General features: G+C 39.0%; 1 pseudogene across 1 annotated transcript in view; it reads right to left on the bottom strand.

The window, feature by feature from the left end:
• The window catches only part of LOC146483541 (structural maintenance of chromosomes protein 6-like), a 38,492-nt pseudogene extending 23,445 nt beyond the window's left edge, over positions 1-15,047 (bottom strand). Inside the window, exons 1-13 of the transcript XR_014863795.1 lie at positions 14,890-15,047; positions 10,864-10,978; positions 9,773-9,878; positions 9,002-9,138; positions 8,425-8,486; positions 6,924-7,004; positions 6,574-6,675; positions 5,960-6,097; positions 4,976-5,056; positions 3,791-3,937; positions 2,689-2,780; positions 1,358-1,522; positions 971-1,149 (exon numbers count right to left, since the gene is read on the bottom strand). The product of XR_014863795.1 is annotated as a structural maintenance of chromosomes protein 6-like (transcript). The remainder of the gene's footprint in view (positions 1-970; positions 1,150-1,357; positions 1,523-2,688; positions 2,781-3,790; positions 3,938-4,975; positions 5,057-5,959; positions 6,098-6,573; positions 6,676-6,923; positions 7,005-8,424; positions 8,487-9,001; positions 9,139-9,772; positions 9,879-10,863; positions 10,979-14,889) is intronic.
• Positions 15,048-21,806: the final 6,759 nt, after the last annotated feature.

The raw sequence follows: 21,806 nt of genomic DNA, 5'->3' as shown, positions 1-21,806 counted from the left end.
CTCAATATACTATCTTAGTATCAATGGATGCAACAAGCTTGTATACAAATATTATTATTATCACAGTTCAACACGTGTCCTTTCTGTAGTTCCGCGAGAACAATGTCGCTAGTCAGCGCTTCCCAATTGCCTTCGAGTTCCTTGCAGCAGTAGCACTCGCAGATATTTGCTAGCAGATCACGGCTACAGTTACCACAAGTACACCTACATGGAAAATAATTCGTTCGAATGTATGTGAGTACTTGGCCATAGTTTTGACAGATGATAATGAAGAGCGCGTATGCAAAATGCAAGGTGAGAACTTTACCATCCACTAACACGCACTCTATTCTCCAAGAGTTTCGTTAAATCTTCCTCGAGTCGTCGCTACTCCTCTTGTTGCTTGCAATATTCTTCCTTTGCTATCGGCTCGTCCGCGTACGGTTCGAGTGTATCATCATCTTCACACGTATTACTTGTTTTGTGGACGCCATCTATCGTCTCGACTCGACTTCGACGCTTTCAAATTCGTCCTAGCTGCTTTCTTCAGCGGTTTGCTCACTTTCCGTGTCAAATAAGTTTTCTGCCATGGAATATAATTATTTGGAGCTAATTTTTTCCTTCCTACCGGTGAATCTGACGATTTTCTTTCTGCCGCGTACGGACTTTACTGAAGGTCAAGTGAGTGCATAAACACGAGAGTTCCTGAATCTACGTCACGGGGCCCTATTGTGAGCCCGTCGGCATTCTTATCAGCGGGGCGGATTGACCGCAATAAAATAGGATTTTAAAGATTTGTAAAATTCATAAAAAATTCGCGTTTTATGCAAATCGAAATTCTTTTTCGCGGAAGTTCTTCGGGTGATGTTTAGATTCAGATAAGAAAATACAAAAAAATTCCGTTATGGGCACTTTAAGCCTCTTCCCCAATCCCTCCATTCCTATGAAAAACTGAAACGAAATGCCATTGTCCCCCACCCCTTTCTCTTACCAATGGGGCCTCTAGGCGGCTTAGTAAACCTCCCATCGCGCACAGCAGCCTTTATTCCATTGACTACGTTAGGCATCCAGTCTCCAAACTTTAACAGCCTGTTAGCTGCTTGGCGCTTGGCTTGCTGTATACGCCTTTCTTTTTCTCTGATTTCCCTTACAACGGCTTCTTCTTCTTGACTGAACCATCAAAGAACAACAAAAATAATCGATATCTGATTAGCCTGAGTATAAAGTGTTTTCTCTCCCCTTCTCCCTTCTTCTCGTCACGTACACTGGAACCAAAAATATATTTTTCCCAACAATCTAACATCTCAGTCACGCTAAAGCTGTAATCTTAACGTATATGACATCGTATGTATTCATAAAACGCCTAACATTGTTATACCTCACTTGCGCGACCTGTTCTTTGATGGTTTTCTGTTCGCACTGCAACTCGGATGTTCGTTTAACACGCTCTTGCAAATCAATCTGAAGCTTCTCTAGCTCCTTCCGTTTTCGTTCCAATAATAGATTGTTTTCACGCCGTTCCTCCTCCAGGTTTCTCATCTCCCTGAATGACACAATATACTCAGTTAACTTTTATTTAAAACAGATCTGGCTCAAAAAAGATTAAGACATGTAAACGTTTGTTATAGGAAAGACGAGTGCAATATGAGTGAAAACTTGAAATGGCAAACGAGGTACTTGCCTCGTCTAAGTGTTATCCCGATTATTAAAAACAATACTGTTCAGTCAAAAATAGTTCCTGAATAGCATTTGCGATTGCGCCCGAAAACGCAAGCCACATAAGGTGAGCGAATTTAGAGAAAACTCAAATTGTTCCAGAGTGCAATTTGTTCAAAGTTACATGACATTGTGTGTCAGCAAAACATCTTCAAATAAAGCTGAGATGCGGGAACTTAAACAAGTTCGAAACCCGAAAGCCGGCTGTTAAAGTCATTATTTCCATCGTCATGAATCTGAAGCAACAGCCATAAGTTTTGGTTAAAAATGTGGAATGCCTGCACTACTCTTTTTTTATGTTGGCCACTTTTTCTCTCCACCTTTTGACCAATTTTGTTTCGTCTGCATTTATAAAGGGTTTACTATGAATTGGAGCGTTTGATACTGCCTGCATAGAGGCCTGTGTTTAACCTTTGCTTGTTTCAAATTATGAGCGCTAAGGCCATTTCTTTATTACGAGTTCTGTGGCTTTTGCTTAGTCTCTCTATTTTGAAAGAAAGTCGGTGAAAAAAAGTGGCCAACATGGAGCTGAAGTCGTGCAGGCCTTCCACCTACTTTAACTGCCTTTGAATGCTCCTTCGCCAGATACCTGGGCCATAGCAACCAAGCGAGCAGGAAGGAAGTGTGATAGGTGGTACGGCCAAAGGAGCAAGCATCAATAATGTTGACTTGTAAGCAATAAAATGGCTATACTTAAATGAAACTGATTTTTTGAAGAGCTATACATGAACTAGTGCAAAAAATAGCATTTCAAAATTATTCTGGGGGGGGGGGGGGGGGGGGGCTATTGGCTATTGCCCTGTAACGCCATTTGGTTGCTAAAATACACCAAGAACCTTTCAGAGTACGTTGTAGTGGTTGCAGCCTATTTCGTGCATGTTGAGATGCAATGGCAGATATGTGTAATGTGACCTGGGGTCTGGATAAAACTAACAGAGGTATGCATGAAGTTAGCTATTAAAACCAACTTTTTTACGAAATGGAACTACATACGCAGAGCTCTTTATCTCCTCGATCTTTTCTTGTAAATCACTTTGGTTGCTTTCGGCTTCCTCTATATCACGCTGCAATCTTCTCACAGCGACCTGAAAGATGAAAAATGATTTAACAATAGCACAACTGAGCATGCGCACACTGACCATGCGAGCGACTTAGACTTTCGAGAAGCTTGCAGTGAACGCTGTATCGATTTATGAATCAAATCTCCTTGAGAATCTAGACATTATTATTTATCACGCCTTATTATCACCGTCATGCAATTAAAACAATAGATTGTGTGCGTTGGAGGACTAAAACAATAGAAGATATTTGTATAAAAATAGAGTATATTTCCCAAAGGAAAATCATTGTATTGTTTCGGTCCTCCAATATGGCCGTCGTGCACACACTCTATTACCATGAAAAAGGCAAACCAAACCGATAAAAAGTTATTTAACAAGGGACGACCTACATCCTTTGCCACGTCATAAATGGTTGATCGAGAGGACAAAAGAACGAACAACAGAACAATGTTCTCAGCCCTAAAAAGCAATACAGCTGCAGGTTATCAGGGTCCAGTGAAAATTGAGCTCTTGAAAGGTGAAGGTCTATTGTTCAACAGCACTCGATTTTCACCACTTGTAAAACAAAATGACTGAGGGTGAAGCTAAGGGCCAACCAACATAAAATTTCCTTCCGATAATCGCCGTTTAAAGCTTCTCTTTTCAGTACCAGCCTTATTTTTTTCTCAAAGCAAACCAGAAACCAACTTTCTCAAACATTTCGTTTAAATTTCCCGGCTACAAAGTGGTCATGATTGAGCATGCAAGATGTGGAGAACAGACCTATCCTTGAGTGATCGTCTCTGCCTCAGTTTCATTAAATAAGCCAATAAAAATTAGCCATCTGAACTCCAATCTACAATACACAAACAGCGCTATATGGGAATTTGAAATCAGGACAACCGTGCTACAAATCCAATTTTTTGGCAAGAACGGAAGGTCCAACGTTAGACCTCTCGATTGCATCAGTAAACACTCGTCCGCACTGCCTCTCTTATTCTTTTTTAGGGGTAATTTCTAACTGAAAATAAAGACAAGGAGGTGGTGCTGTGTACCTGTTTATCTTTGAGTATCTTTTTTCTTCGCTCAAGTTCAGCCACTATTTCTTTCTTCTTATCTTGTAAGGACTGTGTCTCCTCTTTCAACTGGTTGATTTTATTCTCTGCTGTTCTCACTTGCTCTTCGATTTCCGTGATTTTTTCCTTTCAACATTATAGACAGAAAATATGGATCATGCGAGTCTGTTACTACTCTGAAAAAACTATCATTTCTTTCCAATCTCCGTGAAATACCTATCAGTCAAATGAGCCACGTCATGTGGCATTGAACCCTCGGGGGGAGGGGGGGGAGATAATCCTTTATGTAAGACATATAGATATGTACCGTCCCAAGCCGGGTATAGTTTTTGAGGCATTCAGGTCTGGGTATGAAATTCAATAATTTTTGTCTGACAGTCTGACAATCGGCATGGATTTTACGGACCCGGTCTGAAAATGAGTATAATGTTTATATTAGACCAGGCCTGAATATCTTAGTAGATGTTTTGGTGTGTAGTTTTGCTCTGTTATCGTTCTGATTTTTTACGAGTTGCGCATATTTTGGGCGAGTCAAAATAGAAACAATGGGTAAAATATACAGCGATACTTAATACCAAAACATCTAAAAAATATTTATTAATTAACTTAAACAAGATGAGCCCGCGCGCATTAGAAATCCTTTTTTTACTGTACGAACAACCACCAAATCCTTATTTTTACAATTCAAATAACTATCTGTACGAATATCGTGTCGCATTCGTACTCGTTTTACGCGTTAATCAAACAGCATTAAAAGGAGTTGGATAACAAAAACAAGAAATGGAAAATTAATTGCCTTTTCCTCTGGAGTAGGGTCATGGTTTGCAAGAAGAGGGTGGCACACCCCCACCATAAATTCCTAGGAGTAGCCCCCCTCTCCTCCGGACAAATGAGAGACTCCGAGCAGTAGATTTTGTGCTACACTTGTTTGCTCAATTTCTCTTCGGTGAACGCGCTGAGACAGTTTGTTTAGTTAAATGGTTATGTTGCACATCTAATCATCAAAGGATAACACGACACAACTAGAAATTATTAAACTTAGCAAAATTAAATTGCAAATATGTGAAAATTTTCACATGAACATATAACTAACATCACAGTCAATGTCCAAGAGTAGCCTCGTATAAAGCAAAACAGTGAGTGTCAAGTGAACCAAAAAGCTACCTCACTTTCCTGGATCTTCTCGTCATACTTTGGGAGGCCAGACTTAAGCTTCCCTAAAGAAGCTGCCAGTTTAGATGCCTCCTGAAACAAGACATATTAATCGTCGTTACAACTGGGAAAATTCAGTTGAATCCTGTACAAGCAAGACTTGGATACATCAGCCAAGAACAACTAAACCAAAGGATCAACTGCTCAGAAGACCTTTAAGTCACCTCTGATAAGCAAATTTAAAGGGGAATTGTCATGGGGTTTTTGACCACTTTTATAAACAATGGTGAAATAAGACCTTCACATAGCTGGAAAAGAAATCAACTCAATTCTTGCAAGGAACAACCCGTGATCTGTTCCAGCGTATCTGGAAACAAAAATGCAAGAACTTGAAAAACGTTAGCCTAACATTTTTCAAGTTTCAATCCATACCGACCTACTCTGTCTCTGGCCAGAGGCACTAATCGACACTGGGGTGATAATTTATAACAAAACTAGACAATTGTTATTTTTTTGTTTCTGCTGACAGACAAACATCTTTGGGTTTTGAAATGACATCAAATTCCCGTGATATTTCCCCTTTAACAACGTCAAAAACCTGTAGCTCAGTATTCAGTGACACGCTCAATAAAAACTGTCATAAAATGAGAAAATTAAACCTTTAAGTTTGGGGAAGATGAATATGCTGTTAGGGATGAAGAAATTTTGGACGAGAGGATATTTCAAAAGGTACTAATAGCAGCTAAGTAAATTCAGGCATTGAGATTGCATCCAATAAATCTTTCTCTTCATTGTATATTCAGCTTAAGAATGTAAACAACTCAAACTTCATTAGTGTCACAAATACCCTTTCAAAACGTCCCCATGCATTACTGTATAAAAGGAAAAAATATTTGTCGGGTTCCCGCGATAAGCTCTTAGTGCAAACACAACTTACATTTTAAAATGGGGGTGATCGAAAATTTTATGCCATTTGCTTGTTTGTTCTCTAAATACCTTTTCATTTTCGATAACTTCCGCCCAAACACGCTCTTTTTTCAGTTCCTCAATCTGTTCTTTGACATCTTTGATCTGCTTTACAGCAATGAACCGTGCTTCACGCCTGCGAGCTTCTTCTCTTACTTCAGGAATATCCTTTCAAAAAACAGAGCATGTTTACTTTGGGCGCTTTCCATTTGTCAGAACTGGCTTGTCAGACTGGTCGGTCCATAAATGGAGTGTAACAATTTGAAGGACTGATTCTTCGAATTCCTCAAAATGACACATCCTGAGCGTAGGGTGGGTCGTTTTCAAGCATTTCTTAAATAGTCACATAAACTGTAGTTCAAATTGGTTCCTTAGAGTACAGCAAACCATACTCAGATTTTTAAAGATACAAAATAATGGGAAGAGCTTGCAAAATTGGCCATTTTTTTAAAGTTGCATCCATTTCCTTTTTGGGGCATACTGAAGGGCAGTCTGAGCACACGAGAGAGCAATAATAACATTTATTTATTAGTTTGTGTACACCTTAGAAAAATTCTTATTGTTAACACAACTGGACCATTACCATCGTTTCGATTCCAGCTGTTTATTGTTTGTTTGTTAATTTTACCTGACATTGATTGTACCTGTTCTTTCTTTTCCAGAATTGCTAAAGCTATGTCCTTCTGTTCCATGACAAAGTAGTAATCGCTTGTTATTTGTTCAAGGCTGGTTGCCCTCATGAAAAACTGAATAAAAAAATAACAAAATATCATCATTTTATTGGAGCACTAAACGGCTAGAAACATAAGCTTAACCACTACAACTGACAGACTGGATGGAGGGATGGATGGATGGATGGACGGACGGCTGGATCGATGACACACTGAATTACTTACTGATATTTTATTAACTACAGCTGTAATAGGTCGGTCAGAAGGTTGAAGGTTAAATTAACACCTATTTCCCTGTAAAAGGACTATTTCATTCATTGTACCTTATACAGATCACGTCCATCATTGCTGTTTAACAAATGCCTGCTTGTGTCTTGGTTCAACAGGGAAACTGGGTTATCCACCTGAAGAAAAAAATTTTAGTAACGCTTTAGCTTTTACAAAACTAGATGTTTGTTGCCAAAGAAAAATTCTAAGAATCCTTAATCTGATATGCTGAAGATAACAGCCAAATTGTCCATTTTGGCAGCCATGGACCATATGGCTCCTACCGGATGACTGGCTGTCTCAATTACCAGCACTGACTGACTGGCTGGCTGGCTGGTCAACTGGCTGATTAGCTGAAAGGCTTGCAGGCCTTATTGTGTGAACAACTGACTGAATCACTGACTAACCGACTATTGGTCTGACAGGCTGGCTAGATGACTGACTGACTGACTGACTGTCTGGTTGATTGACTGGCTCAAAGACTGGCTGACGGCCTGCCTGACTTACAGATTGAATAACTGATTGACTGGCTAATGGACTGGCAACTGACTGACTGACTCTTGGGCTGCTTGGCTGATGTACTGACTGATTGTCTGGTTTGCTGGCTAACTGGCTGACAATGAATGCCTGGCTGACTGACTGATCGATTGGCTGACACTGACTGACTGGCTAGCTGGGTGGGTTGCCTGACTATGGATTGATGGACTGCCTTACTGGCTGACTGACTAATGAAGTGACTGACTGAATGACTGACTGACTGACCGACTGACTGACTGACTGACTGACTGACTGACTGACTGACTGACTGACTGACTGAGAGGCTGGCTTAACTGACTTAGAGTTAGTGTTAGAGTTATAGCTGACTGACTAAACGACTAACTGACGGTCTGGTTCCAGGGCGGGATGGCTGTTTGGCTGACCATCTTACTGGCTGACTGACTGGTATTTCAGTCCGAAGGTCAGTAGTTTGTGCCTTTATCATCATCACTATCATCATCATCATCATCATATTCTTTATTTAAACATGATGTCATATCATTAAAAACAAATGGTCTCCCATTAAGGCATGTGAAGAAAAAAAACTACTTGAAACACGTTTATAAAACGATATTACTGTCATGCATGCCATAAACTTTCTTTCCACTTGCATCCATTTCCACCAAGGTTTTACTACAAATGAACACTGAGCAACCAGCAGGAAAACCTCACTACATGCTGCTCACAGCCAATTGTGCAGTTCCAGAAAAAAATCCATACCCACCCCAAGGAAGGTCATTGGAAATTCCTAGGGGGAGGGGGTCTTAAAAGCCAAAATTGTAGAAGCAAAGTATGAAGCTTAACTGGAATCTCCTGAGGGGAGGTGGGGGGGTGCAAAACAAAAAACCTTCCATGGGGGAGTTTGGTTGTTTTCTGGAACTGCACATTATACTCCATGGATGCAGGTGCTCCTTTTCTCATAGGAGCTTTGGGACCAATTTGTGAAGTCGTAAAATTTAATTTACCATATAACTAGATGTAGCTATGAAACAAAAACACTTATATCAAAAATGCACCCACCTGAATGTTAAAGTGATCCACAATATGATCAACTTCCATTCTGGAATTTGAAATAACTTTCCCTAAAGCAGATCATAGAATGCGTGCTATCACTGCTATTAAATACCCTCTGATAGGAAAAGATAATATTATTGTGGTTTTTGAGCTGTTTTGGTCTGAAATAGGGTATAGATTTTAACCATTGTGTCTGAAGATGGGTATGAACATTATACAAGCCAGGAAAAAGGTAGCAGGAAATTGTATATTTTTGACAGAAACAGCGTCAAGGTTTGTCGAACCAAGTTGCATGCCCCCACCAAAAATTCCAAGGAGTACATGTACATGTAGCCTCTACATCCACCCCCCCGCCCCCCTCCATCACCCAGAAAAATTGTTATGGGCAAAATTTCAGTACAACAGCATATACTTATCAAATGGTGAAAAAACGAAACTCCTCAAAATTAATGTGAATCCCTTTTGATATCTGAAAATGTTGTTAGTAATGACCCATCAGCTTGTAATGCCCCAGCTGTCCAGTCTGAGCAAGACATTAACATTACATGAAGCTCCATGTTCTGGCTATATCCTGGACACTCACCTTTACTAGACTTAACTCTGTAAGAAGAGCCACCATCAACAGCGATCCTTCTTTCGATAGTTATAGACTCTCCATAGTCACTAGGTCTAAATGCGTCAGTTCCTACATTACGTAACTGTACTGAAACTTGGGCAGAACTGTAAACATACAACAGAGTAAAACCAACATAGTGAATGCATGTTGGCAACCAGTCAAGAACACAGTGTTTTTAAAACAGAAATAGTTATCCAATACATTCCAAAGTAGAAGTGACATTGTGCTGGGTGGGGGAAATCTTTACATACCATGTGGGGTGGAGGTATGGGGTATACAGATTAAATCCATGTAAAGTGTAGCATAGAGGACAGCAGGCTATCCATGTACTGAATGCAGTTAGGGTAAAAGGGTAACTACGTGCACTTTGGGAGGACAGAGTTAAAGGAGCAGTCTATTAGTACCATGGAGGTGGGGAAGGGTAAGGACGCCTACACACACAGAGGGTGATGGGATGAGAGGGTTATGCTAGGCACTTTATGGGGTAGAGTAAAGAGGAAGTAAAGGAGGAAGGAGAAGGGCAAGCAGTCATTCAAACAATGAGAGTGGATATAGGCTAAAACAGTACTGTTCATGTGTTTGGCGATGATGTGAAGGCAAACTACTGAGGCACAATTTAGTACTGTGAAGAAGAAGGTCAAGGGGAAACTAATCGTATACTGAAGCAGGAAAAATTCTACTCTATATCTCCACCCTGATGCAAGGCTTTGCCATAATATGACACTTATTGATACATACCTACATCCTTTCTTAACAAAGTTTTTTAGGGTCAAACCGCGGCTGGTTTGAGCAGCTCTTCCTCCCAGGGCCACCACAACGCCTGTCATAATTGCACTCTTGCCACCTGCAACATCAGCACAAACGACTCCATTGAATCAACATGATTGTAAAGAGACAGAAGGTGCAGACTTCCTGCAATGCATACCCCTCCATGGGACTGGTTCCAAACCCCCTTCTGCCTCTTTATAAAGCTGGCAACATATCAGACAAATTACTGAATTTTTTGCCATTTCTCCCACTTATTATCACCTTTGCAACCCCTCTCAATCTCCTTCTTTTCCCATCTCCTTTAAACTTCCTGATAATTATTAATGATAACATGTGAAATCAAACATCCTTTCCCCTATGGAATTTAGTCCAATTATTTATTTACTTATACCTTGATCTATGTACAAAGCTGTAATCTTACATAATATTTTAAAAATGACTAGCGACTAATTATCTTTTCTGTTACAATAGAGAGTTTAAGCAACAGGACGGCTGATGTGGTGGGACGGCAAATTGTCCTTGTGTGACCAACCTGACGGCCAAGTATTCATGACTCTAGATTGTAACATTCCTACCGCTTGTGGTTTTCAGGTTGTCACAGATGAGAGAACACCCGTTTTAGTCAAAAACCGCCTAAAAATGTGAAGGTACTAAGATATGATGTTGGTCACATAATGATATTTCACCATTCCCTTCCCTCAGCCATCCTGTTACGTAAGCTTACTAATGGTGCCAAGATGACACTGAAACGTTGTTCCATTTTTTCGCTTATTTTTATGGTCAACTGTACGACTAAAAGAAAAATTATAACAAAATCGCCACACAAAGAGAAAAATGATGCTGATCACAGGGCGTGTGTGAGAGAACACCACCATAAGAGATAGAGCAACCAGCAGGTCAGTGTATTAATTTATTAATTGATTATTATAATTAATTAATTAATTAATTAATTAATTAATTAACTAATTAATAATTAATTCAAGTGAAAGAAGACAAAAAACATAAAAAAGCATTTATTTTACATACATGTTAATTTATTGGATTTTTTTTTCACAACTTACTTCCATTTCTCCCAATAATAAAATTCACATTTGGTCCTAAAGGAACTTGAAGGTGACTGTGGCACAAGAAATTCACCAGTGTAATAAGCTCGATTTTTCCTGATACTGAGACTTCCTGATGAAAGAAAGCAACAAATTCCAGTTGAATGATTAATATGTCAGAACCTTTCATTGACTTCTTAATAATATTAGATGTTAGGTCCCTAGCCTCCTACTCAGACACTCTTTGGGCTCGTCATGCATTCCTCCCCCATGAGGATGAGTCCGAAGAGCATGCATCTGCATAGAAGGCTATTAGGTCCCTTGATTGGTCAATGGGTAAGTATATATTTAGTAAAATCTGAGTACCCCCTCCCCAAATGACCTAGCCCAGTTGTTCAAAAGCCGATTAACACTTTAATCCAGGCCCCAGTTGTTCAAAGTGTGGATAACTTTATCCACTGGATAGGCCGCTATGCAGCAGATAAAATTTGTACAAGAATTTCCCCATAGCCCTATAAATTGTGTATAAAGTAGAAGCGTCTGTCTAATCTATATGGGATTGTGTGAAAAACTTGCCAAAAGCTCTGGCTGGAGTACATTTTATCCGCTGGATAGCAACTTATCCACTGTATAAAGTTATCCGCTCTTTGAACAACTGGGGCCAGATTAAAAGCTAACCAAGGTTTTTCTTAAAGCTTTTGAGAAAATAAAATTTTCCTGGCCCTGTCACTACCAGCAGTCTTTTTGGGCATTTTGACACGTAAATCACACCAACTTAAGATACACCGTATCCCTAGGGAGACACCTTAAGGCCTGACTAAAGGCAAATATTTCCCAGTTCAACCACAATGCTTCCAAAACATGTTTCCCAGTTTAGCCACCATGAAAGCAATGTTGAGTAGTTTCCAGTGCTGCTCATTAAAAATGTTTCCCAGCAAAAAGTCAGTTTACTATTATGCGCATGCATGCACCCTTTGTTTTCCGAAACAAATTTATGTTTCCTTGTTTAGCCACCGGGGCAGCAAAACATTTTGTTTGCTTCCCGCTAATTTAGCCACCCCAGAAACATAACAAGAAACAATGTTTCCGCAACAATGTTTCCTAGTTTAGCCAGGCCTTTAAGCCTGATACAATAGGCCATTTTATATGCCAATAGACCCTTCTCAAAAATGGTCGCCAAAAATTCAAATAAATTAAAATTAAATCAAAGGCTCCTGTGAGCCAACTCGTGAATGCAGATGACACATAGTAATTGCAATTTAGACGGCTACGGAAACTTCCTCAAAAGCTAAAAGAAATTATATCTTTGCCCGATTATGTAACGAAAAATGACCATTCTTGTACTATTAAAATGATTGTCAAATTATTCTGTACAGATTGAATAAGCCGATTATTCTGATGCGCCGATTAAAAAATATCACGTGTTTTTTTTATTCAAAGTTTATAGGAGCACGCCATGTGCAGCTACGTCATGCAAATTCGTGTGATAGTCCGCGGCTACTGGATTTCGCGATCGGGCTAGTGGATTCTAACCATCACTTGCCCGATGGGCAAGTGAAGTTTTTTTGGGAATTAAAATTACAAAATTACTGTAGGGCAAGCCGATCTCACAAAGGGAAATATGTTCAACAAAGTATCGCATTACGATTCATGCCCGACATAAATGCGTGAAATTTTTCCTTTGGAGTTCAGTCCACGCAATCCTCAAGTAAAAATAATGAACTATGACAAGCTCTTGCTAAATAAGAATTATTTATCGACCGCGTCCTTTTGCTTTCCCATAAATTACCAGTTGTAAATTTCGAAAATGAAACATTTTTTCCCTTTGAAACCTCTATGCAAGCTGACAAGATCTTAAAAGTGTTCATTTCACCAGAAATTTGCATAATTTTGTTTACGACGTCAATGATGCGTGACATGGCACGTTCCGCTTTCGCGTGAAAACTGACAAATTAAATTATTTTTTAATTAAATTATTTTTAATTCTTGAAAGAAACCGCACTTCGTAGAAAAAAACGAAAAAATCCTATAACTTTGCTCAGATTCAACGAAAAATCCCCATTCTTACACTAAAATGATTGTCAAATTATTCTCTACAGAATGAATGAGAGAATTCTGACGCGTCGTGAAACAAATTTTCACGTTTTTTTTTTTTCACTAATTGAGTTTACGACCCCGGACTTTCTGAAAAACTGAAAAAACTTGAAACTTTGCTCAGATTGAACGAAAAATCGCCATTCTTGCACTAAATGATCGTCAAATTATTCTCTACATATTGAATAAGAATTTCCTGATGCGCCATGAACAACAAATGTTCGCGTGTTTTTTTCCACTAATTGAATTTAAAACTCATTCACTGCGCACGCCCGAAAGTTAACGACAAAACCGACTGATCGACTGATCGACTGATCGACTGATCGACCAAGTCGAGAGTCAGCTATCGCTATAACTCGTTCATTGCGCATGCGCGCATTCACGAGTTAAAAAGGTATACCAGCACTAGAAAGGGCACTTTTACTTTAGTAACCCTGCAAAGTTTCAGCATATCAGGTGTAATATCAGCTGAGAAAATGTAAGTTGAAAAATGAAAAATTTACAGACGTTTGTATGACTGGGGGTATGACGTATACCCCCAGTCATACAAACATCTGTAAATGGTCAAATTTCATCTTACATTTCCTAAGCTGATATGACACCTAATATACTGAAACTTTGCAAGGTTACTAATGTAAAGGTGCTCTTTCCAGTGCTGGTATCAGTTTTTCATTCAGTTCAATTTTAACTCATTCAAATCTGTTGCTGCCATTTTGGAGAAGGGTCTATTGCAGATGATCAGAAAAAATCAGCTAGTGTGAATGGTACTGTGGAAGGCATGGAATTTAATTTGGCCTAGAGACCTGGGGCCAGTTGTTCAAAGCCCAATTAAGCTAATCCCGGATTAAGGTGAACTTTGATGCAAGTTTAATTAATAATAATAATAATAATAATAATAATAATAATAATAATAATAATAATAATAATAATTCTCCCAAAAGATTTTTGTACGTCAGTTTTGCCTTAAACTTTCCTTAACCTTTAGCTTGAAATTAGCCTTTTAAACCATTTTAAACGAGCGCGGTGAAAGCCTCGATTAAGTTTTAATCGTTGATTAGCGTTAATCGGCTTTCAAACAACCGGGCCCTGGTAATTTTTATCATGTTGGAACTTTCGTTTAGCTTCAAAAAGAGAAGAAAGGAAATCATCTCAAGCATCACTTTTCAACAAGCTGAAGCTTGTTGAGCAAAATCCAAACCCTAATAAAAATTAATACGAAACTACAATTCTGACACAAGAACCAGTCTGTATGCCAGCCTAGTTCCAATTATTTATTTATTTATTTTTATTAAACAATATTCCGCAAGCGCACATTGTATACGAGATGATAGATACTCCGCCGCTTCAGTGATCTCATATTCAATAAGCACGAGTGAAATAATTATTGTTTTATTAAAAACAAACAAGATCAGTAAGATCTTGCTGATTTCATGTTTCAAGATAGACAACAAGACGATTTAATCGCCGCTATTTGTCGGGGATGGTAACAGATATACCGGAAGCGCAAATCGATCGCATGATCAACAACGTGCATGCCGGAGAATGGAGTATTAGTTCAGCTACACTGATTGATGTCTTGGGGTAATGTCAGGGTTTAAAGAAGCTCAAAGTGAAATCTAATTGTGAGAAACGGGTTAATGTGTAAGTCTTCATTTAACAAGATCAACCCCAGCTACATGAAGACTGCATGATTGCGCACAATCAATATGGCCGAACTAAAACGTTCATGAACGTTGACAGCTAGCCACAAAAATTCTGAAAACTTATGTTTCTGTTATTTACTTAATTCGATAATGCAAATTGTATTGCATTATAGAACTGGTAAACAACATTTTTGAGACATCACGGGCTTTCAGTACTGTGAAAAATGGGGGATCGTGGGATCGTGGCGTCCCGGGTGTGGCGTGTTTTGCTTGTCTGCTTCTATCATCAGCGAAAAACAATACTAACCTCAGGATCCTCTTCATGCTTCGAACTCGAGGCGTTCTTGGTGTTTGGATCGCTGGAAGATTCATCGTTTTCTTCCTCGTCGCTGCTAGAATAATCTGAATGACGCCTTTTACGGCTCATTATCACTGATTGAATATACCGTATCTTTCCATCTTAGCTTGGATGATCATTTCTAATTCTGCATGGAACAGCGGTTTTCGCGCCATCAGCCACAGATGAACCACAGGACACAACTGTCACGCAATATGAGCGTCACGAAAGCCGTTTGCGTGACGAAATTCAGAAATTTTAGTTCCCAGTTAGGAGAATTTCAGCCTGAGGCCTGAACTTGGGTACTCCTGGAGACTGAATACACAGTTCGTATACATGCTTTAGATAAGCAACTGGAAAAATAGCCTGCAGAAGAGGTGTTTTTTACCTTCACGAGCAGAAAAACAACAACAACAACAACAACTCTGGATCCTCTTCTGCAGGCTTCTGGAAAGAGCGAATATGGATTAAGGGGGATGGGTGAGAATTAGAAAACATTCTTCTTATTTTTTTTTTAAAGACCCCCTCCCCCCCCCCACCTCTGATGAATACATTTTTAGGACCCCCCCCCCCCCCTCCCTTTTTTTTTAATAGAGGAATATTTCAATGCCCCCCACCCCTCCCCAAACGCTATAATATTCATCCACTCTTGTGTAAGATTATAGTACAGATGCACACCGCTTTTCAGAACGTAGTGGCCGGCGCTTTGGACTCCAAATCTGAAGATTGGTGGCTTGAGGGTCTGGCCCTGCCATGGTATTACTTCCTTAGGCAAGAAGCGTTGCTTTCCATCCAAGGGTATAAATTCAGATTATTGGCGACAAAATGCTGGAGGTAAACTCTTTAAACTAACGATGGGCTAGCATCCTATCCAGGACTACACTCACTGAGTTGCTACATGCTACAAAACCGGTTCTGTTGTGTGGGCTGCCTGTATGGGCCGAGTGGGATTTTGAACACTGTTTTATTCTAAGTAAACCGGCTGTTTTCCAAGAGTAAGAGCTCTTCCTCGGATGTGTCATCCGAGCTACCAGATTCTTTCTTTACTTCAGTCCTCCAAGACACACTGCTGGAATCTCCGTTGACATCCAAGAGTTAATTCAACATGAATTCAATATCAACAGCAGAGGGTTACAGCATGTCACTGTAACAAAAGATTTCTATCAGTGCAACAAACATAACACATCACAGAGATCAAATCGAAATTGGGGAGTAAATACTTAAAAAATGTTCAAAGAAGTTGTAAAACGTAAATCGCCGCGAGACGGGGCATGTCAAACAAAGCGGCACTGTATAGTTGGAGACCATGAGCACTTACGATGCCTCCGAAACTCGAAACAATACAAAAGGCACTGATTGCATAAGAATTCAAGTAAAAAATTATTTCAAGGCTGGGATAAAAGATCACTGAGGACATTGAAATGATTAGACGATATTCACCCTCCGCATAAAATATCCTACGAGCGACAAACAAGGAAGGAATGGTTGAAGGAAGGAATGGTTGAAGGAAGGGAAGCTATAGTATTTTATTGTCCAATCAGATTTAATTGTTTTGTTTTGCGTTTTGTTGTTGTTGTGTTATTTTTCATGACAGACGAAAAGAATTATTGACATCCTCTGTAATAAAAGGAGTCCAGCGCATTTCAGTTCTGTTTTAGAATGGCTGTCGACAATAAAAAATAACTTAAGTTTTCAACCAAAAAAAGATGTTAAGGTCAGTACATCAAGTGAAGAACTAATACTATTAAGACGAAATCAATCTGAAGAAGGACTAACGCTCAAGACGTCAGCACTCGAATCGATCTCTGTTTGTGGTGGCCAATTTACCTTTCGTTTCTACTCCCCACTGACGCAGCACCACAGTTTCTTTAGAAACTTGCCCCTTATCCATTTGTTATTAAGACGAAATGACCGGCGACCCGGCCCCGAACGAGAAAATTGAAGTAAACTTCTTGGAAAGTTTGGAACGTTTATTTCTTTGTATTCCCAACCTGCGTGCAGACGACTAGATCGATCCTACTTCCTTTGAAGCAAAATGAATACGAGGATGTCTGCAGTGAATGCCAACACAATTTCCTCTGTTTGGATTTTTTAACTGAATATTTAAACGACAGATATTCTTAAAAAACGGAATACTGTCTCTTGAGTTTCCAAGCTGTCATTTCAATCCCACTACAACATTTTTATCCCTGTGTAAACGAATGCGTTGATTTGTCCTATTTCACTGAAGAAATTCCTGGTTTGATACCTAGCAGCAATGGGTTAATTTATCTAAAAACGATATAGCATAACTAAAAAATTAAAAGAAAGAAAAACGTCTGGCCAGCAACAGTCAAGACCAGTCAAGTAAGACCATAATTTTGAGACGATGTGATTGCCAGAGAGCATCGCTCAAAAACAACGGCATCGGCAACGTCCGTGTCCTTAATCGCCTCAGAAGTTCATGGCCGCGTTTGTACTAGAGGACGCATTATCGGTCTAGACGAAGTTGGGCAAACATTTGTTGTTCTATCTTCCGTTGTGCGTCTTGACCGCCATTCGATTTAGTTGTAACGACAATCTAAAGATTTCTTCGGGAAATGTCCGCTAAAAATTTTGTAACGCTGGAAAAGTAATTCGTTCTGTTTTCGAAGTGGCAAATATATCGTTAAAAGTACGAGAAAAGGTCGGCTCGCATTTTCATAAAACCAACAACATGTAGGAAATTCCGGCGGAGAATAAAATTTCGTTGCCTAATAAAACTTTCTGTAACTTAAATTTCCAGCTAAAGCATGCAAACAGCGCACGTAAAAATGTCTTTAAAGGACAGAAAACGATCTGGGAACACAGGAGACAACATTTTAAAAACAACAGTTTTATGATCATATTGTAATGCGCAATTGAAATTTTATATTGATAATTGTGCAAGGAATTAGTTTTCCAGTGTGTATGTTACGAAAATTTGAGCTAACATTTTGCCTAACAAAACTGCAGATTTTCTTTACGATTGAATCCGAATTTCTGGGGCGATTAAGGCCGTAAGACCATCAGAAAAGATATCCAAAGAAATGAACAGTTGGGTGCCGCCCGCTTTTTTCCCTATATACAACAAACCAATTTTATGACAGTCAAAATAGGATGACAAGTTCAGTCATTTAATACTGATCGAAGGACTCCTGCTATCGCAAAAAAAACATCGTTTACAAAATAAATACTAATCACAGAGTGCAATGATTTGAAAATTCATACAAATTCATACAGTAGAAAACAAATATAACAATAGTAAAAAGGGCCACTTACATAACGTTAATAAAAAATAACACGATTATAAAACACCAGAGGTGTGAGTCAATACAAAAACAGCAAAAACGTTTGCAAGCAGCGATGTATGGAGAATGTCGGAAGGCAATTTCTCGATCAGCTAGTCTGTTTTCTTGTTTTCCTCAAAACTTATGACTCCTTGATTGCCAGTTTTTCCTCCTGCCACCTGCTGTCTCGCTTCGGTCTTTGGTCTCCAGTACACCCAGTAGATGCCATTCTGTGTGGGGTAGCCAACTGACTCGGCCCTCCGTCGCTGTACAGGTGGAATGATGCGGAGTCTTGACAGCATTTCCCGGCCTTGCCGTTCCCACTCTTCGCGTGTAATCAACGTTTCTGCCGCAGTCTCCGGAGAGGTTTGTTTACGACTTCCCCAACTGGCGGCACTTCCCATGGCAGTTTCGATGTTTAAATGATAGCTTACGATAGAAATAATCTGGCCTGTTTTAAATCACAGTGCAATGGAGCAAGAGCAAAAAGAAAGAGGAGAATGATGGTTAGAAAATTATATTCCTTACCCCACGATTTGAATTGGAAATGATTTGATAAATAAGGGCGTGTATCTCTGTCTGTTGCTTATTGGTTAGTTTTGATAAGCAGTTGTCAATTGACGCTCCAAGTCTTGTATAGGCGGTTTCTAATGTTCACGGTATAACGAAACTCTCATCACAGTATGTTGTAGATAGCAAGAAAGTCCTCTTTGGCTCTATAATGATCGGTAAAGTAAGCCTATCCCACCTTAAATAAACAGAATTTGCCAACGAACATGAGAAAACAAACCCCTTTGATTTGCCGCTTTCTGATAAGGAATAGTTACCTTGGAGACATAGGACTGTATTGACGTAATCACCTCCATGACAACTACAATTTTCGGCTAATTTTATTCTGTATCCAATTATGCCTATGTTTGCTTAGAGGGTTGAAGGCACGTAGCGTTAGCAGGCCCTGGCTGTCAATTAGAGCTGAAAATATTAGATCAGAATGGAAACAAGAAATCTAGACTGCGAGCAGTCTCTTTACTCTCCTAAGTTCTGTCACGCGCATTCGCGCGTGATTTGAGGAAAAAAAGGACGACTGCTCGCAGTCTAACAAAACATGACACATTAAAGGGGAAGTGTCACGCAAATTTGCTGTCATTTCAAAACCCAATAAATGTTTGTTTGTCAGCAGAAACAACGAAATAATTGTCAAGTTTGTTATAAATTATCACCCCAGTGCAATAAAACTGTCGATTAGTGCCTCTGGCCAGAGACAGAGTAGGTCGGAGTGGATTGGAACTTGGAAAAATGTTAGGCTATGTTTTTCAAGTTCTCGCATTTTTGTTTTCAAAATGCGCAAGAACAGAACACGAGTTGATCCTTTCAAGAATTGAGTTGATTTCTTTCCTCTCTCTATTCTAAATCTTATTTCATCATTTTTAACAAAAGATATCAAAAACCCCATGATACTTCCCCTTTAAGCAAATGATACACGGTTCAACATCGTTCAGCCTTGGTTGATCAACAAATGTTGAACATTGTTGCGACTTGTTGACTTGCTGACTTGTTGCGGCAACTTGTTGAACGGAATGGAGCCAAGCTCTATTTTCGTTCAACAACTTTCAAAATGTTGAACGGCATATTTCAACGTTCAACATCACATGATACACTGTTCAACATTTGTTGCTCAACAAATGTTGAACCGTGTATCATTGGCTTTAAGGTCTACTGACTTCCTGAAATCTCTCTACTTGTCATAAACATATTTATAAATACATTTCTTCTTCATTTTTTTAATAGCATTTATTTTCTTTGTGTTAACAGCAATGGCTTACATCCGACTCTACTTCGTGAAAAAATTGGAACTCTGCCTCCTTTCATCTGAGGTCTAGAGATTTTTCCCTCTGAAGTGAGGTTAGGGAACTCACAGTTGTTATGCATGCAAAGTGGAGAATTTCGAAATTCAAATGTTTACCTTTTGCATTTCACCGATCTAAAAGCACAAAATACTACAAAACAACTTACAAAAAAGTACCATCTTGAACAAAATTGCCAAACGTTATTTGCAAAAGTACCGAGAAAAGTAGCAACATACTGTGGGGGAGATAAAAGCTGGAGAACTGTCATTTGAACTGTTTTTCATACTTCAGGATTTCATCCATAGGCTTGAAGTTAGGACCAGAAAATTTTACCTAGGTAGTGAAATAATGTGAGGCACCCAATTTTCTTCATTGTATGATGCAAGTAAAAAGAACTAGAAATGAGGTTGTGGGGAAGAATTTTCTGAACAAAATGTACAAATTGGGAATTTATAATACATAACTTATACATGCGATGAAGTGAATTTCAAGTTGCACACCTGGATATTCTCGACACAAATCTAAAACTACATGTGATTTGTTTGTTTTGGTCTCATGACTTCGCCAAAAAGTGGTTGTAACTCAGAACCTCACATTTTCAAGAGACGATGGTTAATTAACTGACGGTGATTAACTTTTCTAAGCAATAATGCAGTGGTTTGGGTTGTCATGTCTAAATAAAGAAGTTCCTCAGTAAAAGAGATGGCACCTCCTTCATTTCACACCACTGGAGTGTAAAGTACAAATCAGGATGTCACTCACAAGTGATTCCATCATAAAATGTAAACTACACTGAACATTCGTGTGAATCATGTGAAATGTTTTTGAGCATTAAAAAGATTACTCAGTAGGGGTTGCCGGCATAAAGGCAAGGCCAAGCCCCATTAACATTGGAACTTCTATGGTAAACGAAATGGAAGGTTTAGAATTCTGGATGAAACACAGTAGTTGAAATTATTGCGAATCATACAAGAAACTAACTCGTGTAAAAACTACTTCCTTGACTTACACTTATAACCTATTATAAAATCAATGAAAAATTGTGACTGCCAAAACAAAAGATATGTGGTGCTTAAGTATAAACATGTCCCCAAAAGCAACAAGAATAAATAGCATTAAGGCCGTTGGACATACATACAGGAAAATTATGAAAGAATGTCCAACGGTTACAAAAAAAAAAGGAGGAATGTTTCGCTAAGATACAACATTTGCCAGAGGAAAGAAAAATAGTGTGAAAAGGCATACAAGTGTTTGACGAATTCTACAACAAGCAGTTACAAAACGTTTGTCATTAAGGACAGTGCCTACTTTTGTTACTGTGCATACATTCTGCGCATCCTGAGATACTCAGGTTTCCCATGGGTGGTGCCTACTAATACAGGGATATTTTTGCGTGGTTTAAAACTATGCAGAGAAAGCAGAACTTGGCAAGTGCTCTTAGTATCCAGAAAGAAAATTTGGGAGATAATAAAGTTTAAATTTGGAAAAAAAAAAAAACGCCATACATTGCTTGGTATTTTACTGTTTTTTAGAATAATTGTTGCTTAATTATCTCTAAAAAAAAATGCGCGATTGCCCCCAATTTTCTTTTTGGATTTCAATAGCCCTTGCTGAGATCTGCTTTCCTTGCATAGTAATAAACCACACCAAAATACTTCTGTATTAGTAAGCACCGTCCTTAAAAGAGAAATAGCAATGAAAAACCCATTCCTAGACATCCAGTACATGTTTCAAGGATTCGGCTAAAGACTGG

Source organism: Pavona decussata, unplaced genomic scaffold, assembly GCF_977016875.1.
Source record: "Pavona decussata unplaced genomic scaffold, jaPavDecu1.1 SCAFFOLD_38, whole genome shotgun sequence".
NCBI lineage: Eukaryota > Metazoa > Cnidaria > Anthozoa > Scleractinia > Agariciidae > Pavona > Pavona decussata.
This window is presented reverse-complemented; position numbering and strand designations above follow the sequence as displayed.